Consider the following 25571-nt stretch of genomic DNA (forward strand, 5'->3'; position numbering starts at 1 on the left):
TACTCTCATCTCATACTAAAAAAAAACGAATACAGGCACACTACATGTGAAGCTGAGGAATCCAAACGCAAATATTTATGATATTCAGAATATTTATCAACATTTGGAATGAGGCTCACTGCTCATGGATTTTACTGTTTTTCACCAAAAAAGAGGACTTTTTAAAAGATTGTGGACAGAAAAAGACACCACTGACTATTTGTTTCAGATATTTTAACTGACCTTTCTTTACACGTTCTTGACAAAACAACCTTTTGTGGACATGCAAATTATGACAGTGTGATGCAAAGGTAGAAAAACATGTTTGCTGTGATACTAGTACAAAAGCCCACTGAGGGAACAACTGATGCTACGTGATTCACATCCCTCCAACAATCAATGGTGGGAAATGCATTAGCTGAAGCTCTTATTTTAATTATTTCATGAATTCAGTATATTAGCCAGGAAGTTTTTTCTGCCTAAAGGCAGCTATCGATGAATCTTTTTTTTTTTTTGTCATTTTAAAAGGCACTAACAAGTTGACATTTGAGTCATATTGCAGTAGCTTCATCTGCACTTGGCACTGGGCCATTTATTGAATGGTTCAGATTTTCATTTGCTTTCCAGATGTGTGACGATCATGCTAAGAGCTTCTCTTCAGTGGTTATCAGAAAACGCAATAAAATAAAGTATGCACAAAAATGATGAAACTGCACTGATGGGCCTACAAATGCTGTTTTATAATCTGATTGTCACTCAGCCCTAATTCAAAAGAAAACACAATAAAATCCTGGAAAAGAAATAAAACTTGATTTAGCCCAACAACTAGCTTTACACAAACACAGCCACATGCATATTTATGATGCAATCAAAGATTTAAAAGATTTATCTCCTTCACCCGCCTCTTTACATTTAATCAGCCAGCAGACTCATCCTATCAGCCCCAGTGTGCTTCAGAGAGGCTCCCCCCGTGCCGCTGACCGCTGACTGTCTGACGTGACATTGGTAAAGCTGTTGACTGCAGGTTGACTGCAACTGTGCAATGTGGTCCATCAAACTGACAACAAACCTCAGTCATTTACTAAATTTGGATAATATTCTCTTAATCATATGAGCACTGTGCTGCTGTGATTCTTATGGGCTGAGATTTTGCATCTCATGAATTTTCTTTCTTTTTAATACACTGTGGCTCATATAAAATGGTGTTGTGGTTGTCTGCTAAAAGTTTATTAAAAAATATTAATGTAGATCACTTAAAAGGGTTTTGAAGCAAATTTCAAATAAATTTGAAGCTATCATGTCAAACAGTGTCAGTGTCAGCCATGTTACAACTGGCTGAGCGAAGCAAATCCTCTAATTTAAATGAAACAAGCTGCTTTGGTTCAAATGCTGAAAATTGGCTGGGAAAATACAGCGTTAATTATTAGGCAAAACAATCAAAATGAAATGCCTTTGTAACATGTTTACTGGAGGTTGAAATTGCCTGAGAGAAACGAGGGATTTTTGAATAGCTGAGAAATCCAACCACTCAAACAAAATAACATCAGATCAGTTTTACATTAAGAATTTTGAGCATCCCCAAAATCCGCTTTTATCTGCCCTGTAGTAAAATTCATGAAGCTGTAACACCCTTGTATAAAATAAAATCTTGAAAAAAAACATGTTTTTTGTTTTGTTTTGTTTTTTACAAATTCATCATTACAGCTGTTACAAATGTAACAGTGTGTTGCATTCTGCTATACACATTTTTCCTGTATTTGAGCACGACGTATGTGAAAGACTTATTTGATCAATGCTTGGAAAGGTAACAGTGAGGAGAGGTGGAGATCACAGCTAGTCAGAGGTTGACCCTTCACTTTCACATTTTGACACGAATGTGCTCTACTACAAAATACTGTAATATGTCAGAGGAGCCCGAGGCTGCCTGCCGTCTAAACGCAATGAAAGGTTTTCCTGCACAGCACAACCTCAGACTGTATTGACCAGTGTTGGCTAATAACGACAGTATGCACACAGAGATAATCAGCACTGCACACTGTTCATACTATCAGCTCTGATACTGTGTCTGCCATGGGCGACACACACACGGCTACACACTGCATATGGTCAGGAAAACACACAAGCAGAGGAGAAGAACAAAAGTACAAACAAACAGCAGAAAATAGGTTAGTTCAAAGCAAATTCTCCACAAAGTCTGTCTCTCCTCATCTACTGTGGACTCTGTGATCTAGATTACCTTTTAAACACGCACACGCACACACACAACCACACATACACACACAAAGCCAAATAGAGTAGAATAGAGTATCGATCCTAAGTTTGTGATTAAAACAGAGGCTGTTGTTGCTGCTCAAATGCAATCAACACACAAACTCACTATGATCACTAAAACACTGACTTCACACCAACACACACACACACACACACACACACACACACACACACACACACATTACTGTCTATCACATTTTTTGAGGACATCATATACACACATAAAACTGCATCACAGCCAACAGCACTTGTTGTTGACATATGTTTTCTTCAAAAATACACACACACACACACACATACAGAGTCACACACAGCACACCAAGGTTACTGGCTGTATCCTCATCAGATTCCAGGTCCATGCTTGCATCCTTGCTAATTATGTTCCTCTGCACTGTAGTTATTCATGCTGCTGCTGCAGTGTGTGTGTGTGTGTGTGTGTGAGTGTATTTTTTCCTGACTCCCATAAAGCAGTGGAGTGATTGAAAGCTCTAAATGGTGAAGCTGCACTCACGGGAATAGGGCTAATATACATAATGGTGGAGCTATATTAACAGCATCCTGATGCATGCACCCACACACACACGCACACACACACACACACACACACACACACCAAGGTGTCAATTGAACGAGAGCCCCTCCCCCTCTCGCTGATCTGACTGAACTGCAGAAAAAGGACAGAGATAATAAAAACATCTGAGATAAAAATGATGCGAGGAAACAAATAGAATGCTCATTTGTTCTGTACTGTACAACCTCCTCATTTATTGTTCATTTTTTATTGATATAACTACGTGGCAGTTCTTTATGCAGCTTTAAGTAGATATTTCTTCATTGTGCTTCATGTCATCACTGATTAATGACTGATTATTATAGGACATCCCCTCAGGTCGCAGCTTACTGCCACTCCACAGATATATTAACATTTTATTATTTATTTCTCTTTGCTAAAAATCGAAAGTGTCAGCAGCATGTTCTCAGCAGCAATTTCTAAAACTGACCCCAGATGACAAGAAATATTTCGACAGCCTATCACATCAGTGTCTATTTCACTGCAAGTCCATCACAGCTTGAGAAGGATCTGCGAACGCGTTGACAGCCTCTTCAGCGGAACAATAGCGGATCTCCAGGCTTCAGAAATGTGCTCAGCTTGATGAACAATTGTGCATTTGGAGAAATGCTTCTGCTGTGTGAGGAGTCGGAAAAGATAGAGAGAGGCAGTAAACGGTCACGCCTGCAGCGGGAGTGTAAGGTGCAGATTGTTCGGTCGGATCAGGGACGAGTGTGTGGTGCTCTGCTGGAAGTTTGGTGAAGACAGGAGATCTTAATCGATCTAGATAAAGCTGCACACTGATCCGAACTGTTTTAGCAAAGACACACTATTGCATAGATCAACTGTCATTCCTGTGAAATTGAAAAAGATCTAATGTTCAGAGTTAACGATAGCTTATACGAAAGTGATTACTCAATGAATCAGTGAAGTCAAGAGGCATAAAAAGTTCAATCAGCTATTTAGGGAACTGACCGATCATTTTAATCATTATTATTGATAATTAAAGATTTACTAGTTAGAGCTACGTTGATGTGAGTATTCACAGCTATTCTAAGTTCTATACTGCAGCAGATAACAAGTCAGTGAATCTGGACTTTGATCTGATTAATCTGCTAAGATGTGACAAACAGTTTGTTCATTTTTGTGGCAATTTCAGGACAGAACTCTTTTGTCACAGCAGTAATATATCTGCTATGACTGGAGGTACATATTTATACAGAACATACAGTACATTCACACTGAACCGTGTAATATGGGAGATTTAATCTAACAACTAATCATTAGTGTGTATAGTGGGTCTATAGGTATTTGTGGCGAGAAAATCAAAGTTACCTGTCTGATTCATGCTGCGGCCAACAATTCTGAAAATCTGTGCACTCTCAGAACTGTAAAGTGCCTTGAATAAAAGTGTTCACCCCATGGCGTATGACTAATGGCTAAGAGAAAACTGTGTGTCCAAGTGTGCGTGTGTGTGTGTGTGTGTGTTAGAGAGAGAGAGGGAATATTACTTAACCTTATTGTTACTCATAACTAATTTCCTTAAACAACATGAGCAGTAAAACAACAGCAGGAAAGCGCCAATGACACGCCCTACTTTAGAGAGAGTCACGCAGACATACGCGGTCACACACACAGTTAGCAAACGGCCCTGTTTGTATTGATAACTTATTTCAACAGTGCAATGCATTTGTTCACTCTGCTCTGTAAGACACTTTGAATCAGTGTGTCTGAATGCAACAGCAAGGCTGCCAACGGGATGCAGGAAAAACAGTCAGTGGGGCAAGATAAGATTCATTTTCACCCACTTAAAATGCCATTTGTTACATATTTAATTTTGTATTTACAGCATGTATTAATGACTTCATGGGTGTAACAAACAGGATATGTTGTTGCATACTACACTGGAAATATTAATGTTTATACTCAGGTATACAATCTTCTTTTAAAGTCCTTCACTGTTTGAAGGACGCCGCAGCCTGAACCCCACTGTTGCAAATTTGTTCCACCTCTGCAAGACTCATTTGAATGATTTTATTTTTTTTCTCAAATGGCAGATACTCATTTGGTGTTTTAAAATTCATCAGTTGACCAAATGACCCGAAAAGCTGAAAAGTGTTTTGTAAGCAAAGGTCTTCAGATGACTCATAACTTTTCAAGCAGTGCAGAAGGTTCTTCATTTCTACACTGGCAAATTTCAAGGTAGCCGCGTGGGCGTCATTTCATTCAAATGCTAGAGACGTCGTATCGCTCTGTAAAAACCCACAGTCTGCTGCACTCCACTGCTGCTATACATTCTGTACGTTGTGTGTTAACAAGCACCGTATCCACACACAAAAAATAATCAACATCTCTGGCTTCTAAACCTCAGAAATCACAAAGCTGCTTCTTGTCAACGTTTTCAGCGGCTGGTTGGCGGTTGCTATGTGAGTTAGGACGTTGGCAACCTGAACAGTTTATAAGCCAGTTTCCATACCAACACACACTGTCTCCTAACTACAGTCCATCACAGCTGCGTTGAGCAGCAAGTTGAAGTAGACGAGAGAATGAGGGAACTGAAAAAGAGAACAGACGAGAAGAGATGAGACCCCACGGCTATATAGAAATCTCTTTGTATAGTCCACTGCTGCTTACAAATCCCACCTGCTGAGCAATACAATAGCACTACAATTCTGTTAATGTATTGCACCCTGTGTATGTAGGACACACTCTGAGTTAATAAACCAGTAGCTCAAAGTGTATTTGTGTATTTTCAAGAATTTCCCTCCAGGGATAAATAAAGGAATTCTGATTCTGATTCTGATTTTACATGAAACATAAACTTACCTGCCACAGACATTTCACCTAGCGGCCTAAACAGCCTGTTGGTTGTCTTGTTTCTTGGTTTACTTCCGAGCTGGCCCTGATTGATGGTTCACTACTGATGAAATCGGAGGCTATGTGAGAGATTAACTGTTTTTGGACCTGACAAAAAAGGGTGAGCCAGTTTTCCTGGGCTTTCACCAGCAAAACAAAGTGCTGGCTTTGTTCTTCGATCAGTCTTTCATGACTGGAGCGACCTGGGTAAGAAGTGGGTGAGGTCTGACTCTGAAACTGTAATTGTTTGAAAGGACATCAAAACTGATCCTTTGATCCATGCAAGAGTGCCTGACACTCACCGCCAATGCAGAGAGGGTGTGATTGGAGTTACAGCAACAATGACTCTGCACAGGTTTGACAACCACGACTGGGTGTGAGAAATCCCTGTGGTTGGTTCTACTACAGCAGCACTCTTTAATTCACCCTCCACTAGATCGTTAGGCTGGTCTACTAAAATCTGTTTGTTAGCAACTTATTAACATTTACAACTGCAGACTTGATGGATGAAGTTACACTCATTGTCAATTATATTATGAAATTGGTTTCTTACTTTCCACAAAGCAATCATGTCTGCAGTTATAAATGTTAGTAACTCATTTTTAAAGAGCTTTCATGTTTATCCATCAAGTCTGGAGTCAAAATTGTTCCTAAGATGTTAAATAGAAAATAAATGGAATTTGACTCTGCAGCTTTTTTCTAGTAAGTGCAGTAAGTGGTCCAGGGATCATCTGATGACCTAAAGAGGTAAAGTGAAAGCAAGTGTGTAGAGAAAGGTCAACACCAACCCAGAAACCTAAATAAATAATGTCATTTTGTTACCACTTGCAAACGCTTCATGAAGAACACTTCAGGTAACAAGTGGTAAAACAAAACTAGGGGAAAAGGGTTTACAGAAAACACTTCAGCTCTTGCAAGGTGCTGGTAGAGACAGTGACTACAGAAGCCAATAGGTAGTGACCAGTGACCGACTAGACTTTCAGATTTCAGATTTCTTATGTGGAGAACTCCTCTCCTGTCATAGCCTGTTCCTTCCTGATGTGCTGTTCAACAATGCTCAGGCACGCACACATTTCCTTCCTTTAGTATTTGGTCAGTGGTGTTCAAGTCAGAGGTGAGTGGGAAACAGTGTGAGGAATTAGTGATAAAATCCAGGGGACACGGAAAAGAAAGAAAGATAGTGAAATGAAGAACTAGACAGGATTATGGAAGGACGGCAGCAAACCTGCTAAGGGGAAGTTAAAGGTTGAGGGGGAGGAACCTGAACTTGTCAGTCATTGTCAGCGTGGCCTCTGGTAATGTCAGCTAAAAAGCTAAAAGGTGTCACGGCTGACACAGAGTTGTTTTTAGATGGACACATGCAGGCTGACATGAGCTACGAGGCTCAAAGAACCACACACAGGACAAACGGAAAGGGCTGCACAAAATCTCCAGCAGTGAGAAAACAAATAGCGATAGAGAAGCAGTTACAAGAAGGAGATACAAACAAGACAGAGAGAGCAACCAAGAGTGCAGGAGAAAAAGTAAACACTGCGGCGGCAACAACAACAGATGTGTACAGACGCTAAGGGATAATGGAGGGAGAGAAGTCATGCAGAGGTAGTTAGACAAAGAAGACACCGCAAAAAAAAAAACAAAAAAAAACAAACACAACTTCCTTCTCCACCCTCTCATTCCTCTTTCTTCTCTTACTTTCTTTGGACAGAACAACTAATGAGGTGTGGGCGACAGAGCCCATCAGTGGCGCCCTGCATTGCGTTTGTGTTTGCAATGTATGTTTAGGAATGCATATTTGATATTTGTGTTTTTGTATTTGCATGTAATTATAATTGCATATGTGCGATAGCGTCTGACCATATTATCACCCCCGTGCTCACTTCATCTTTTATCTTATTTCTCTAATCTAACTGGTTCCTCAGTTCGACTAATCTGAACGCAGCATAGAAGCTATGAGCAGACTGAATAGATGCTACAAGTGGTAATGACAATGGCAGCATGTGTGTGCGTGAAATGACCATACTGACTCAGATTTGTTGCTATGGCACCCCATCTTCCTGAGGTGCAAATATCAGAGAACAATTTATACCCACAATTTCCTCTCTATAATGAGGCAGTGAATGCACTGACCCTGGCGTGCACACACACACACACACACACACACACACACACACAGAGCAGCAGCTTTATCCTCTCAAAAAGCAGTCTGGACCCTCTGGTACAAATGGTGGATCTGTACTAACCTCAGGGACCAAATGGAGTTATAAAAGAACATAACCATATTTTCACAAGGGAAACATTACTTACTTACCGACACAGTGCAAAACAACTTAGCTGGAATAAAGCCCCAAACAAAAGCACTGCAGTCAATCAAAGATCTGAGGGGGGATGGGGAGGGGATGCTATCCCCCTTGTGCAAAATTCAGTGGAGGTGTTACACTGTCATCATCCGCACCATGAGCAGAGGAGTCATTTAGCTGAATGTTAGCTTAGTCTGCAGGACAAAATTGGCCTGCCATAAATTTAATTTGGTCTGCCAAAAAAATATATAAATAAAAAAAAATAAAGCACTGTTTATGCTGCTTTGTTTTTCGTGAGGTAAAAATTCTCCTTAAATATGTAGGATTCCTAATTATTATTTTCATAATTTGAGCGTGATGGCCAGATAAACAATTTGGGCGGGAAGTCAGTCAGTTAAAGCAAGTTTGGATCCTTGTACCATTTTGCATCTTAACAATACAATAGGTGTTTGCTTTCAGTTTTTGGCTTAGCAGCAAGTTTAAGATTTGGGTTTTGGCACCCCTGGTCTAGTCTGCCTGACCCTTGTTTTGACTGAAGTTTATGCAAGCCAGAGTCTATGGTCCGACCACGGCTCTGAAGTATCAGTAGCCTAGCGGTGCTGTGTATTGATAATGGTGCTGTCCGTGGTGCTGAAGTAACAGATGGATTTGTAATTACGTCTTCCTCTCAGTCCTGTCCGGTCAGTTTCATCTTGGATCTACGACACCCTCTAAACTTCACAATAAACATCAAATTCGAGACTGCATTGTAGCTGATATACTCTGTGTCACCTTCATAATTTAAGTGACGAGTAGCAATGTGTAGTTGGGGAAGAGCAAGAGGATCATAAAAACACATGGCTGCCTGAAGTAGTCATATAATATTCCTAGTATTCGGCTGATCCATGATTTCAAATGGCACCGGCGCAGTTCCTCAGGAGAAATTAAATTTTTGACATATTGTCACACTGCATCATAAACTTTGATCTTAACGCTACTGTTACACACATGCTAAAACGACATGTGTTAACGCTCTGAGTTTAACAAGCAGCACCTTAATTCATTGAAAATCTGCAGAGATCTCAACAGAATTCTGTTGTGTGGCCATTCAAATCACTGACTGGCTACTGTAGCAACAATGTTCGGTTTATACTGTGAAAACCGCCTTCTGATTTCATTAGAGAACAGAAGTCAGATCTGTTTCGTAGCTTGCGGAGAGAATTATTCACATCCACAAAACTGACTGAGTTATGTGCAAGGCAGAAGAAATGTCGAACGAGAATTCTGTCTCAGAGTTCCTGCTACATGTAAAGTAATGATGGAAGATGTTTTACAGAACAGACAGAGGCGGAGGGAGTGAAGACAGACACCAGGATGTGGTCAGGGTGTGTAATCCAACTGTGAAAACATTTCTGGTATGTCGAGATAATATGGGCGATGTTTGGCAAGTAGCAGTTGTATTAGCGTTAGAAGATGTTCTGGAGCTTTTGATCACATCGCAGAATTTTCCTCATCTCATATCATGGGATTGTAAATGTTCAAATTTCACATTTTAAGTACTTCTGGCACATGTTGCTTTCGCTGTAAGAAAATCTCTCTTTCTCTGATCATCTTTTCACTTAAATGATTCTTTTTTTTAATCCTATAAAATGTCAAATACAAGATAAATATTACCAGAACTCACCAGAGGCAGGATGTTTTTTTTCACATCAGATAAATAATTGCCAGATTTGATTGATAATGAAAATAAACTATTAGCACTAACTTATTAGCAGATCTAATATATAATAATCGGAATTATGAGTAATGAATCTTCTGTTGATTATCTGTTTGTTCCAGCCCTGATGGGTGCCCTGACTGTACAGCTGAAAACTCCACTGCTGGGTGAGACTGAGTGGGCACAGAGAGCAGAGTAATGAAAGAACAATATAAGCAGTCGCCGACAGAGGAAAGATGGGCTGTTCATTAGTTCGAGCAGGACATAAATGGGGCAAGTCCTTTGAAGCTGTGACGCAGACAGACAGTCAACAGGTCAAAACAAAGACACACTCTGTGTTTGAACACACAATGGTCAGTACGGGCGTGCCAACACACACACACACACATTGCCTCAACATGTCATGAACACACATGAGTGTGTATATACACGCCCTTCATATCCATGCCTAAAAAAACACACCTCAGGTACACAGATGTTTGACCTTTCTCGTCTCTGCCCTCTTCTTTCCTCTTCACTCAAATTTTCTTACTTTCCCTCTTCCTCCTTCCTTCCTTCCTACCTCATTTTTCTTTCTATTTTCTTTCTCCTCTCTGACATCCCCTCTTTCTCTCTTCAGCCAAGCTCAGTTCAGTTTTCAGTGTTTTCTGTGTTCTACTTGCAGGTTTGATACGTCAAACAAATTAGTGCTGCTGTCAGAGTGCCCCCAAGTGTACAAATACCTGAACTGCACTCAGCATACAGAGTAGTCGGACCTCCAACTGCAACCGGAAAACTTAAAACATTCTGGAGATGTCTCGACTGCATATAGATTCAATGCATAACTGGAATCTATTTTTATCCTTTTTAACTTTTCACAGTCACTTTTTCTTTTTATCTGTTTCTTTTATATGAAAAGCGACTGTATGGTGTGTGCCCTGAATTTACCCGAGATAACACAAAGAAGAGGAATCTATGAGAGTGAGTGGTTGTCATCAAAGAAAATCCCAACTGCACCTGAACACACCATGCATTAGTACTCTCATTCTCATTTGGATTATTGCCGTGTATGACTGCACAGCACCCTTTGCTTTATGGAGACAGAAAGACCAAAATGGAAACTAATTTCAGAATTTCCTTGACAATTTCTCTCAGGGGCGCTGTAATCACGCAGCAGCCACTGCAGAGCGGAAACGAAGAGCTGTACTTCTGCGCTGACTTCATCTGAATGCCCCACATCAATTACAACATCAGTCCACCTCCCAAACACAAACTTCAAAGTCGTACAAGTGTTCTCTCTCCTGCACACTCACACTTACACATCTCTACAAGGAATACCAATGAGCTTATTGTTTCCATTTCAAAGGGAAGCGGCAGGCCTAAAGAGGGTAAGAATTAAAAATCACGTTTGTCCCCAAAAAACAAGGGTAAATAAGACCAAGAAAAGAAAGTAGGAAGTCTAATCCACTGAGAGGATGCAGCGCCAAGTAGGTCAGATTTACAGTAGGCTACAATATGTTGGCACTCACTCACACCATGGGTGCATGTGCAGACTTTCATCTCATCTAATCATACAGTATATCGTCATATCGATCACCCCGACAGTATGTCACCACAGCACAGTTCTTCTCTTACTCAATAGACTGTAACAGATTACATTTTGGGAGTGACAGTCCCAATCCTGCACATCACAGAGATTAAAGGATAAGAGAAGTGATTCTGTTCCACGATTAAAACACTTTATCTCATGATTACTGCAGCCCGTAGCACTCAACATTAAAGTACCGACAAACTGTAATAGTGAGAGTGGATAAGTGTGTGTGTGTGTGTGTGTGTCTGTGTGTGACACTCTATCTAGGCAGCTGTGCTGCCTGTCCAATCTCCTCACCGCTGCTGAGGAAATCAGAAATCATTTTCTCTCCAATTTTCCTCACCTGTCATCTCCCCCCACCCCCCACCCCCTCTCACCACCTCTCTCGCGCTCTCTTTCGTTCTCACCCTTCATGATGTAAGTGTAGTTGATTCTGTTTTCTGTTGTTAACGCGGCTTCCACTTAAATGTCTTTTTTTTTCCTGTAGAAAATTGTTTGTTTCTGCCATTTTTGACCTTCCTCAGCACCTTTCTCATCTCCCGGTGCTGACACCTGTTTTGAGTTGCACACCCAAACACGCACACACCCACACACAAACACACACACATTAATGACAGCTATACAGCGTGCACGCAAACATGCACAAATACACACACGACAAAATAAAGTCTATATGCACTCACATACTAGTTCTGACCTGGGAAACACAATGAACATACACACACATACCTTCCTCTTTATCACAGTCACTGATCTAGAAACCTGTTGTCTCCATAGTAACGTGGTCATAACAATCCCCCCCATAAAAACATTCTCCTCTGAAGTCCCCCTTTATCTCCTCTCTCCCCATCACTATTACCTCCCATCCTTTTTCTTCATCTCATTCGTCTCTTCTGCTCGTCGTCCCAGTCCTTCATTCTTCTGCTTCCCTGCTTTATTGTCACGACTCTACACTTTGCCATCTTTCCCACTTAGAACCTTGCTTTTCTCTTGTTAGACTCTCTTTCTCCTTTTCTCCGAGTAGTGCGAGTACTGTACTTTCAAGTCAACAGACAGAGATAAACGTGACACACAGACGGAGCAAAAGACAGCTGGGAGGAATGAAATCGAAGAAGACGGAAAGAAACAATCTCGGAGGGACAGAATCATAAATACAAAGGAAGTTTTGAGAGCAAAATCCACATTTGTGTGCACCCAGTTTAAAATACGCAGTCACGGTGATGCACTTAAAGCTAGCTCTGCCAAAATGCAATACAAAGCAGTGTGATACAACACTGTGTAACAGATTGTGATGCAACAGTGTCCACATTTTCACTGTAACACTGCTAATACAATACATTTGTAACTGCTTGCAAGAAGAAGTCTTGATAAGTAATGACAGTCTAACTTTTGATTATAATTATGGTTTAGATGCTATTTTCTTTGCGGGATAGAACACTCAATGTGGTTATTTAGAGCTTGTCTTTGTGATTATCAGAAAGTTCTAGCACCTGTTTAGAGTTGTGAAGAGGACTCTTCCTATATTAAACCAAACTGCAACTGAACACTGAATATATTAAAAATACAAAAAAAGTAAAAATAAGTTACTTAAGTCTAAGTAACTTTGTCATGCTTTTGGTCTCATGCAGGATTCAAACTCTGGCCTCCAGTGTGAAAGCGTTTGACTCATTCATCCACCACAACCCAGCTGCTGACATCTACAGCCATGTTCACAAAACAGTTGGGCCAATGAGTACCAGCCAGTCACAGCACAGTGGGGCATGACTTGTGGAATACAAAAACTACATGACAACCATCTATCCAGTTTCTATAACGGCTTATCCATCAGGGTCACAGGGGGATTGGAACTTATACCAGCTGACCATGGGCGAGAGGCGAGGTTCACCCTGGACTGGTCGCCAGTCGATCGCAGCGTGCTGTGAGGCGACAATGCTAACCACTGCACCACCATGCCACCCCTGACATGCAGCCATGCATGCAATATGTTTTCTGTGTAGACACTAAAAAAACATTGACACTAACAAGAACATATGTCTTTCTGAGCGCAAGATTTGTTTTTATTCTGCCGTGATTTTGCCAATGTACCTTCTTCCAAATTTTTCCTGTCAAAAGGACTGCAGGTTTACAAGCTGACCCTTGTGCTCTATTGTGAGGGTTTTCATCAGGAAGATTCAAACGACCAATATATTCTAGATGACTGGATTGGAACTGTCCCAGTCGCTTTCAGTCTCCTACTCAGATGTGCTGGCTGTCTTTTCTTTCATCTGACGCCAGAGACACGTGATGTGCGTGAGCCTTTGCTGTCCCACAGGACGACTGGCAGGTAGACAGACGAGTCTACAGGGAGAGAAAACTCCAGAGGAAACGTGAGGGAGAAAACCAGCACAAAGGCAATTCTCAGATGATAAAAAAATGAAAGCTGCACATACTCTGCATATTGAGTTCTGTGATTAAGTCAAACATTTTTCTGATAGAAGTCAATGTAGTCATTTATTGAGCGGCAGTAGTCTGACACGTGCGTTAGGATCAGTAAAACACCCGCAGCTGCTGGGGCGACACTGAAATGCAGCCTGACAGAAGGCAGAGTCAACAGGATGACACTTTGAGGCATGTCAAATCCAACGGATTTTGCTCTGCTCTCAGTTTGATTTGCATATAACTGTTTCAACTATCGAGTTTGAGACCGTGCAACTTCGCAGATAGCGAGAGAGGAAGTTCACTCACATCTTGCAGGTTCAAAACAACCTCTGTGCTGGCTTACGGGCTGCTCACAAAATGACTGTTCTTGCTGTCTTGGCTTGACATCCTATTTACTTTGCTTTTTTTCTAAATGCTGTGCACTTCACTGCTGTGTCAAACCATGAAAGGTTGTACACCAAGTTAATGCTTGTGGTTTATGGTTTAAACAAAAGGTTTAAAGGAAGATTTAGCATTCTAAAAAAAATTCTGAAACTCTGCATTTGAATATGACTGTGACCAGTAAATCAAGAGCTAACAGTAATGCTAGTGATGGCACTAAGTGCTACAGCAGAAAGGAGACAATGAGCTCATGATGAACAACCTTTCAGCCACGCTCTTCACGGGATCAACTGAAACCTCCAACAAATGTAAGAGTCATCCTAAAAACTCTAACCTTAACAAGTGGAAGACAATGCAATGAGTCATTTCCTTCCATACTTCCACATGTTAAAGTATGTGACGCAGGTGATACAGACAGGCCCATTTCCTCAGGTAACTCACTAATTTTGGAAATTGGTTGAACTACCTAATGCTACTGAAATGGTGCTCTGTATAAAGCTGGATAATTTGTCTCTGTGTTACTGACAGTACCATTTTTGGCAGTTCTTTTTGGTTAAATATGAAAAATTGGATGACGGAACCTGCTTTTGACACCTCCAAGTACAGAAGGGGTTTTCAATTAACTTCCTCAGAGAAGAGAAACAAGCAGAGGAACATGCAAACAGTGGGTGACAGGAAGAAATTACTGAACTGTCAATCTGCTCTAAGCTCAGTTGTGGATGCAAATAAGTTGAAATTAGTTTTGCAATGAGAGTCCAGGCATGTGAAAACTGCTTGTAAATGCAGACCTGCGTGTGTTTGTATTTTCGTTTGTGTATGCGTGATAAACAATTCTCCATAAACTCCTTCTCAAAGCCGGACATACCTTCTCTCATATCTTCTCTCTGCTTGGCTCCCTCTTTCCTATACGTCTCTCACTCTTTTCCTCTCATTTCCCTCACATAATCTCCTCACCCACCTTGCTCTCATATGTACATTTACTGTTAAATTGTTTAGCTTACATTCCCATCCACAGCGACTCACATTAATGCAAACAGTAGAATAAGTGAAAGCTCATCTGCAAATACAAAGCAGCAGCTTTGACACGCTCCTGTACACACCCTGACTTCACTACAGAGAAATGAAGGCAGGCATCCAAACAAAAATCATGACTGAATTTGTCTTCAGTGTCTAACCTTAACTGCACAAAGACTTCCTAATAAGGATGAATTACCATTTTCATCAATGGAACAGCACATTAATCACGACCTTCTGCTGGGCTTAATGCCAATAAGCAGCTGGGCCCAACATCCAGCTACATGCAATGTGTGGACAGATGTGAGCAAGAGAACAATGTTATCTTTGAAACTGTGAAGCTGCAGATAATATGATGTCCAGAGGGAATATTTACAACCACTCAAAGCTCCATTTAATCCTGAATGCTTTGAATGATAAAATAACCGCATTCCAAAATGACTTTCTTTTCATTTTCATTTACTTTCATTTGTCACCCACAGCATTCCAATATGAGTATTTCTTTCACCTTTAAGAAAAGTTTAGGCAACCAAAATGATTTGCTTTAGGTTAGGGAAAGGTCATGGTCATTAGGGAAAGATCACCATCATTGTTAGATTGTCTGTGATGTCCAGGTTACACACTTTGTACACCCAAATGTCCAGCCTGATCTCCTCTCTGAGCGACTTTGCAATGGTATAAGCATCACACTCACGTCAGAGTCATTAGCAGCACCACAAGAGGTTGCTCCTCAAGAACTCTTAGTGTGTTTTAGAGTTAGGAAAACTAAGCAGCATTGTTGTTTTAGCACAATGTCACTAACATACATGCACTAATAAAAATAACTAAAGTGTTGTCCCTAACAAGTCCAACAAAACAATAGGAGAGTGAGGGGGATGCCAGTGAAGCACTGTCTCTGTCTCTATAAGACGTCTAATCATGTAAACCAAGCAACACAACAACTGGCACGGAGGAGCCTCAACACATCTTTAAACTACGGCTGCGTCTGAAATCACTCCCTACAGTGCACTACATGTTGGGTGTGAAATTCACAATAAATGTGCTAAAAGGTCATGACGTGCATCTGAAGACTTTCTGCTTACATTTCCACAGTGAGTTATGTTTTACATTAGTTTTTACTGCTCGCTATGAAGCAGACTATTTATTGTCTATTACACAGAGAGTAGTGACTAAGTGAGCGAGGGATTTATCTTCCCTGACTGGCATCACCTTCCAGCTTTACACCTGTGTAATTCACTTAATGAACTACTGTGGCTGCACCTGCAGGCCTGTAGTTAAACAAAATCCAAGCTTAGGTAGACCGTTACGCATCCAACACTACAGTGTTGGATGGATGAATAAAACAGTTCGGTAAATACAGTGGTTTATCAGTCAGGTGTATGAACGGCACTAGCAGCTCCTCTATGACACTTCTGTATCCCCTCTGCACTGAATTTTTATAAACTATGAGGCTCTTTATGTCTGGCATTAACATGCGTCTTCAGTGATCCAATCACAAGAGGACAGATAGTCTCATATGGAGTCTAAACATGTACATCATTGGTACAAAACTGACACAATCTAATCTGCACAAAGAAAGAAACTTCTTGTATAATGATATTAATTTTAATCGTAATCAATACAAATTTACAAAAAGGCCCAAATTATTAAGCATTTATCACACACAGCATTTTATAAAGTTTATAAAGATTCTCCTGACTCAACAGCTCATAAAATGGAGTATTTTATTAAGGGAATCTGGGGAATTTCTTCACTGGCAAGAAAACAATATATTATCATATTGTAAAATATACTATATTGGTAACTGTATTTGTAAAACAAAATGTTGGCAGGTAAGACATAACTCCCCGCTCTTTACCTCTTTTCTGTTGTTGGCTTTGTATTTGCTGTGGCTGTGGTAGAAAATGTTCTTAAATTGTTGTTACCTTAGCCAGACAAATTAACACAAAAACATGATTACTGCACAGCCTATTAATGTCACTTAATGAGCTGAAATCTCGACTTCCAGCCTCCCCGGTCAGTGCCAACATCTAAAAATGCAAATTTAGTTACTCATAAACATATAAGTGATACGTGTGTGGGTTTAGTCTAGACTGATGACAGTCAGTGTGGTGGGTCACAATGCTTTGCTTCATGCTTTTATATGCCAGTAAAGGAAATGAGAAAACGCAGTATCACTTTCATCACTGCCAGTGTTAAATGTGTCTGCACCAGCTGTGGGACATTCACTGTACATTTGGACATCGCACAAATCCGACTTTCATTAGTGCTTCATGTTGAGTATTAGTTTTAAAGACACACTGGTGCACTGTGCACAAACGCAATGTAACTGCACATCTGGTTGGGTTTTCGGCACTTAATCACCCACTGCTAGCCCACTAAGCTGAACAGCGATCAGGGTATTCTTTTTGCTGCAGGCAGTTTGTAAACATATCTATAACACTTTGTACGCCCCCCCCCCCAGAAAATACAGTGCTCCCCCATCGGTTTCATTCTGCAGCTCAGTCTGTGAATAACCATAATTATACACAGTACCCCTTGATGATTGAGCAATCTGTCTTCATGATAACAAAGCAATTCCAAGAAGAGAAATAAGCCACATTTAGTTTTGAAATCTTAATTACAAAAATATATGACCCAACCCTGCTATCTTCCTAGAGCTGAGAAAACAGCTGCAACTCTGGCATCATTAATATAATAAGCCCCTGTGTTGTGAGCTTTCATTAACTGAAAGTTAGTTTTCTGGGCCCTGAGAGAGCAATAGTGAATATGTGCATCGCAGGTCGGATTAGTTCAGTTGTGGTGTTTAACAGGCCACGCGGACAGCAGTGGAAACAGTCTCCCGGTCATACAGCACAGTATGTTCCACCCACAGACTACATCAATCACATTCATGGATCAATATGTGACTGCAAAGAAGGTGGCCAGACTGTGTATCAGAACAATATACACAGGAAAAGGAAAGGTCATCTGCACACACAAGACATTTTTGCCAGATGAAAACCTTGTATGTGAAAACATTGCATCAATACATTTTTCAACTTCCGTCTGCATGTTCAGAGAAATAGTTTGCTCTAATCCACAACTTGTTCTTGACAAAGCTGCATATCTGAACCAAGGTCACCATGTCATTGGATTTCTGCTGAAGGAGATGGCACCTACACACTGTCCAACTTGTCCTCTCAGTTGCTTGACTCCATATTATTATCCATCCATCCATTTTCTATACAGCTTATCCGTCAGGGTCGCGGGGGAGCTGGAGCCTATCCCAGCTGACTACGGGCGAGAGACGGGGTTCACCCTGGACTGGTCGCCAGTCAATCGCAGGGCCAACACACAAAGACAGACAACCACACACTCTCACCTAGGGGCAATTTAAGAGTAGCCAATTAACCTAATGTGCATGTTTTTGGTATTGTGGGAGGAAGCCGGAGAACCCGGAGAAAACCCACGCAGGCACAGGGAGAACATGCAAACTCCACATAGAAGGGCCCAGACCGGGATTCGAACCTGGAACCCTCTTGCTATGAGGCGACAGTGCTAACCACTGCACCACCATGCCTCCATATCATCATCTTTATACAAATTCTGTAAACAGAAATTAAGCCCGACAGATACTTTATTTATATGAAAATACACACACACACTCAAACACACACCAATCATGTAATCTTGCTCACAGCTGCAATTATGTCTTCACACACTGAATCTGACCTTAAACCAATTACATGGATGACCTGCCCACATAAAGTATCGCACTATTATTACTCAGCCTGTTCTCACACAGGCGCATGAACACATACACACACATTCACATCATACAGTAAACACCACACTTCCTCTTATTACATTGAATGAATATACCAGAGAGGAAAGTAAAGGTGTGTGTGTCTGCTTGTCTGAATAAACAGTGTGGTGGTGGTGCTTGGAGCGATAAGGCTTCCGGTCGTCTGTTGGTTCAGTTCCTGTGTGACGCCGGAGATAAGAGAGCAACCCCTGTGAGCATACAGACACGCATGAACTTACACACATATGATATATCACACTCACGGGCACAAACACACAAACAAACATACGCAAAACTCGGTTTAAACCTAAACATGTGACTGGTACGATACATCTCTGTGACACATGCAGGAACACAAACAAAGGATAACACCTCTGATGTTCACACACCAACATTTACACATGAGTGGATGTGTGGGGCCTCATCCTGACTGGAAGTGACCTCACAGTTAAAGCTGCTCAGGACACAAGCGCAGCATACACAGGAAAAAGAGAGACTATTAAAAGTAATATTTATTGATACGCAGAAAAGTTTAATTGAAATCAACGTCAAAGCTGGTGATCTATTGTTATAAAATTTCATTGTTTTAGTTAACCTGAAGATGTTGAGACATGAGTGTTGTCGCCCACAGCAGAACAACATATCAAATCTCAATACTGCTGAAGTGCTATTCAAAATGTGTCCACAGCAACCGGCGTCAAAACTGCTGGCACTGAACACTGTATCAGGTCCTGTTTTCATATTCTTATTCATATTTCTGAACTTGAAGTAACTCATCTGCCAATGAGATACGATGTTTTATTTCATGAAAGTCCTCATACTGCAGTCAGTACATTAAACACCAAGAAGTGATTCTTGTTTTGAAAAATTAACCAGAGAAACACAGAAAAGAACATGGTTAATTTTTTTTTTTTTATAGTGATGTGGTTTTGGTACTTTCACTAACACTGGGTATTACATTGACACTATCCCTAAACAACTGACTGAGAGGTGAAAAGACACAAAGCGGCAGACGATGTACCGCTCCGTGAGGTTAAACTGCTACTAAGTTACAACAAGATATGAGAGGTCAAGTGATGCTCGATTCAAAAGGGTGAGTCGACTTAGTGCTCAGTGCACATGATGTACAACAAAGAAACGGTAACTGATTCATCTCAGTGGAGGCTCACCTCATCCTCAGCCAGTCACTGCACACTACACACTAATGATGCTGTGAAGTGCTAACTAATGAAGGGAAATATAATTAACTATTCCCCTACAAGGCTCCACTGAGTGTTATTTGTTGTGATCTCTACTCACTTAAAAGAAAAATGAGAAATTAACTAATGGCTGCATAAATGTTTATTCTGAAAATGTACATGTCAGATTGTTCAGTAAATGATGCAACAGCATTTGTACAGGATGATCATGAAACATCAAACAACACCTGTCGGCATTAGTGTTTCACTGCAACAGCAGACAATTTTGCAGGTGAATTTATCCATAATTTAATGCATCATACGTTCTCAGAGTGCGGTTTTGGTTTTTAATTTCCCATACTATGATTTGTCTTGTGTGACATTTTGTTTATGCAACATTCAAGATTGCCTTCTCTGTTTTTTTTTTTTGTTTTTTTTTTTTAACTCTGTGTTGTAATGACTTCCGATTCTCACATATGACTCATTTTGTAAAAGCTTTTTGTATGACCTCCAGTTCAATGGAAAGAAATTACGTAATCTATGAGACAGCGAGAGTCAGACAGCGAGACACAGACGGGACGACAGGGCGGCAGAGAAAATATGACGAACGAATGAGAACGTCATTGGATAAGACATGAATACAAACAAAGACGCAAAGACATATATAAAGAAATTAGAGGTAAAGAGACATGAAGAGACCGAAGAGATGGGAAGTGAAGAGGAAGAGACCAAACTAAAGAGAAGGAGACCATCAGGGGAGGGAAAGGAAGAGGATTCCACAAGCAAATATAATAATAAGCAAATGCAGAATGATAAAACAAGGCAGACAACACATTAACACACACGTTTTTCTACATGCACACACTCATAAATGTGCGTGAACACACCTATATCTATACACACACACATGCTGATTATATGTGCGGATATGCTGACATTTAATCCGGCACCTCTTGCAGTGCTAACATGATTTTCCATGGCAAGATAATTAAGCAGCTCAACAACCTGTAGACTCTCTCTTTTCCTCTGTTCTTACCCTCTCTCTCCCTCTCTCTCTCTTTCCCTCTGTTTTTACCCTCTCTCTCTCTCTCTTTCCTTCTGTTCTTACCATTCACTCTCTTGCTCTCTCTCTCACTCTCTCTCTCACTCTCTCTCCACCTCTCTCTCTCCACCTCTCTCTCTCTCTCTCTCTCTCTCTCTCTCTCTCTCTCTCTCTCTCTCTCTCTCTCTCTCTCTCTCTCTCTCTCTGACTCACTCACGGAGAAAACTCGATCTTGAGCACACAGGCGCAATTTAATGAGTCCAGTTTAGCTTTATCTCTTTAACACTGTACTATTCATTAACAATGACAAAAGATGAAACCTGCCCCAGGGCATTGTGTGTGTGTGTGTGTATGTGTGTGTGTGTGTGTGTAATAAAATCTCTAGTTAAGCAGCCAATTAGACCTTCATCCTTAGACAGAGCGCAGCAACTAAACTCCTCTTATCTTCCTGCTTGGCTCAGTGTGCTACAGCATATGTGAGCTTGTGTTTTGGTATGTGTGTGTGTGTGTGTGTGAGAGAGAGAGAGAGAGGGAGAGAGAGAGGGAGTATGTTTGCGTGTGACTTTTGGCATTAGCATATGCACGAGCGCTAAAACATCTGACGTTATCGCTGTGATATGTGACAACGTTTGAAGGAAAAGTAGCTGGGATGACATGACAGACATATAATGAAGGTCGTGATGAAGGTCTGCAGATTCCCAGAAAGGACCTAATAACATTTTATAGACTGGCACACACACGCACGCACACACACACACACACACACACACACAGTTCTCAACATGCAGAAACATAAGCAGAATGACATTTCAGAGGTTAATAGTGTGTTCAAATGCTTTATGCTCCCAGTCGTTTGTCAACATTAGCTTTCTAAAAGGGACAGTTCACTGATATGCAAGCGGCTGGCATTTTACACAGTCAGAGCCATTCATTATTAATAGCTGTCATGGACAGAGGGAAGGAGTAAAGAGAGAGTTGGGATGGGGGGTGGAGGGGATCATAAATGAGTGATGACATCAAGAAGTCCACAAAATCTGAACATCTGAACATGAAATTAAAATTCACTGATCACTACTTTTTCCATACAATATTCATATGCTGTCTTTGTAGCTTTTTATTTTTTTTTCTGCCATCAGGAGGTGCAGAAGCAAAACAGCAACCTACTGACTGAGACACAATTTCGAGACGTATTCATACAGATTCTGAGGCTGGACACTCACGTGAAGGTCTGTTGTTTGTTTTGTTGTTTTGCATGCAGGACAATCAGTACTGATACTTAAGGCCTTAGCGGATTATTCTGGTGAAATAAAACAAACTAAATCACACAAAGTGACACTGAAATTCATTTACCAACTAATTGATTCTGCTCTAGCCTACATTTCCTACTTGTCAAAAGGGATGTGTGGTAATAGATGACAGGAAGTTCTCTGGAACATGTGACAATAAAACAACTTCCTTGCCTGCCCGAACTACTTTAATGATCCACATCCACAAGAAATCTGTGTTTACAACAATCATCTCCTCAGCACCAGTGCAGGATGAATGGGTGACTGGTTCAGGGTGGAAACCGCTGTGTGTCGACTCTGATGTCCTGTTGTCGGTCAATTAGGTTTCTCTCCTCTCTTCTCTAATGGGTCTGTGTATCCTTCCTCTTGGGGAGCTGATGGAAGACACACCTAGCAGCTGGTTTCACAAGATCAACATGGCCATCATTCACACACACACACACACACACACACACACACACACACACATTGACAGGAAACAATTTGGCAGCTCACTGGGCAAACTGGTGGTTACTGGACAATATACTGTAATGGTCATCTAACAACACCATCAGCCACTACAAACACCACCATTTCCCACATCACGTCTACTGTGTAAATGCAATCATTAAGAAAGAACACATGACCACTGAAAATGCTGGTTTCTGATTGGCTGCCAGGTGCCATTTGAAATCATCAGGACACTTCAAAAACAATTTGTCCATCATTTTAAATTGGTGCACATGGTACAGTAACCTGATGGTAACGCAAAGCAAAAATACTTGAAAAATACTGCAAACTGCTTCAAGTGAGCCATCACTTCTCATTGCTTTACTGCCTTTTTTAATTGTTGCTTCTTTATTATGTTTATATGTGAAGACATGTCAGGTTGTGTCAATCAAGTTAAAGTCTAAATCTGTTTTTATAAAGCTGCATTTGAGGTTTTTGTATTAAAGACAATCCTGCTTTGGCACAAGCTTCTCATCCATCATGTTGCTAGCTATAACTCACAGTGCATTATTTACAAAACGTCATCCAAGGAAAAGCCAAAAGAATTAATTCAGCCAATCAGCATAGAAATTGAAATAGAAATTTACATAACGCAGACATAAACCATAACATACATAAATCAGCTAGTCAATGAGGTTCCATGAAGCTTGGAAACAGGGGTAAGAGAACATTAAAAATCACAATCTCTATGTGATCTTGCAGATGCTGTCAAGATCAGTCTTGATCTAAACTTGTCTACCCACCCACAACTGCATCTAAACTAAAATATCTCATACATTTTTTTCATAGGCACATACTGTAAATGTCCCAATGCTGCACGCACATCCCAGCATCTGCAGCCTTCGGTATGCTTTTACATAGGGATACACACAACTCACCAAAGAAAACAACATAATAACATAAAAACTTAATGAAAAGATTCAGGACCACATGTCTGATCCCACAGATGAGTTCCACATATTGAAGCCCTAAGCAGAGTCTGTGCAAACAAGATTTTGCAAAAGGGCACCTCACAATTCTCCATAAATGCACCCCGAGATACGTTTTGACCTTTGAATACAGAGGACACATATTCATTATCTCCCGTCTCCTTTTCCTCCAGACAACAAGCCGTACACCTCTGACACTGCTGAAAATAAACTTTTAGTAGGCTTATTGCACATAATATTGGTGAGGATGCAAAAGTAAAGAAAGTGAAGAAATTATTCTCTCCAAAAGTCAGGATCAACAGAGACTTTGTGTAAAACACTCTTTTCTCTTTCTTACTTTCTAGTATCAAACATCATTCTGCACAGTGAATTTCAAACATCCAAGTAAAGTTTGAGTTTGCGTAGAGGGCAACTTCACAAGGACACAAAGATATGTACAAAGAGGAGATGTGCATCTGTCAGTGTCAGACTTGAGACAAAAATGCCTGTTAGAGGACAGGACACAGTATACAGGTACATGTGATCTTTCACAGTGCAGTCTGAGTATGTCATCTCTAAAGTCTCTCACACAGTTCGGGTGACATTTCATTCTTAGCACTTTTCGACTGCTGAGAACTGAACAAAAATGTTACTCTGTAATCCCTTCCTCTGTGATTTGCTGGACTGCATGAACGACATTCATTAATAGGTGTGATTTCTTATTCCACACAGGAGCGTAAACCTTGGAGGCTCAAATCTGAAATCGGACGAGCCTGTCATCACATCCCTCTCTTTACTTTCTTCGTCTTTTCCCACATCTCTTGTCAGCTCCCTATTGTCCACCACCCGTCCTTCTTTTTTGGGAAAAGGCCAGCATACCAGCGTACCTTCATAAATAAATTACTACAGGGTCCTAATAATATAGTAACACATAACAAGATGGAGAACAGAAGATGATGAGGGACAGGCGGGGGGAGGACAACATCAGCACTGGGAGTGGAAGTAGGTGAGAGAGAAGGAGAAAAAAGTGGGATGAGGATGAAAGAGAAAGAGAAAGAGAGAGAGAGAGAGAGAGAGAGAGAGAGAGAGAGAGGAGGGAGGAGGGAGGGAAAGAGGGATAGAAGAAGCCCACTTGGTCTCAGTTGTAATGTATTATGTATCAGAATAGGCAGACCAGCAGGAAAAAGCATATGAGGAAGTGTATTCTCACATTCTCCTGAGTGTGTGTGTGCTTGTGTGTGCATGAGTGTGCGTGTGTGCACGAGCACATGCGTGTGTGCGTCTGAGACACAAGAACATATAATGAAAGGATCTAACAGAACATTGTTATTATTGGAGCAAATTATTTTTTGCAAATCAATGTTTATTAGAATTATTAAAAAGATTTCTACATCACAGACACACAGTAGATTAACCATTTGTTGATGTTTACGTTAATTTAGTTACTTACACTGTTACTTAACCAGTATGTCATTTGTATTCTGTCCCATTATTTTCCAGAAGCAGACATGGCCTTTGGCTGTAAGCAGCAGACACCAACATTTTTACAGATCATATTGTGTATACTAGATCACATATGGGAGCCAGCTGTGCGATCTGATGAGTATCATGATAATTAATAGCATCTGATTAAGAATGTTTAATTGGGCGCAGCCGTAGCCTAGAGGTTGGAGAAGCGGCTTGTGACCGGAGGGTCACCGGTTTGATCCCCCATGGACTGGCAGGAAAAATTTGGGTGTGGTAGAGTGATTAATCAATGTTCACCCCCATTAGCTGGCTGATGTGCCCTTGAGCAAGGCACTTAACCCCCAATTGCTCCCCGGGACTGACATGGCAGCCCACTGCTCCT

General features: G+C 40.9%; 1 protein-coding gene across 3 annotated transcripts in view; it reads right to left on the reverse strand.

Annotated features, from left to right (window-relative positions):
* Positions 1-25571, reverse strand: part of LOC124059035 (cGMP-dependent 3',5'-cyclic phosphodiesterase) — a 135254-nt gene that overhangs the window by 90811 nt on the left and 18872 nt on the right. The gene's annotated exons all lie outside the window — the stretch shown is intronic.

The sequence above is a fragment of the Scatophagus argus genome, chromosome 5 (assembly GCF_020382885.2).
Source record: "Scatophagus argus isolate fScaArg1 chromosome 5, fScaArg1.pri, whole genome shotgun sequence".
In the NCBI taxonomy this organism is placed as follows: domain Eukaryota; kingdom Metazoa; phylum Chordata; class Actinopteri; family Scatophagidae; genus Scatophagus; species Scatophagus argus.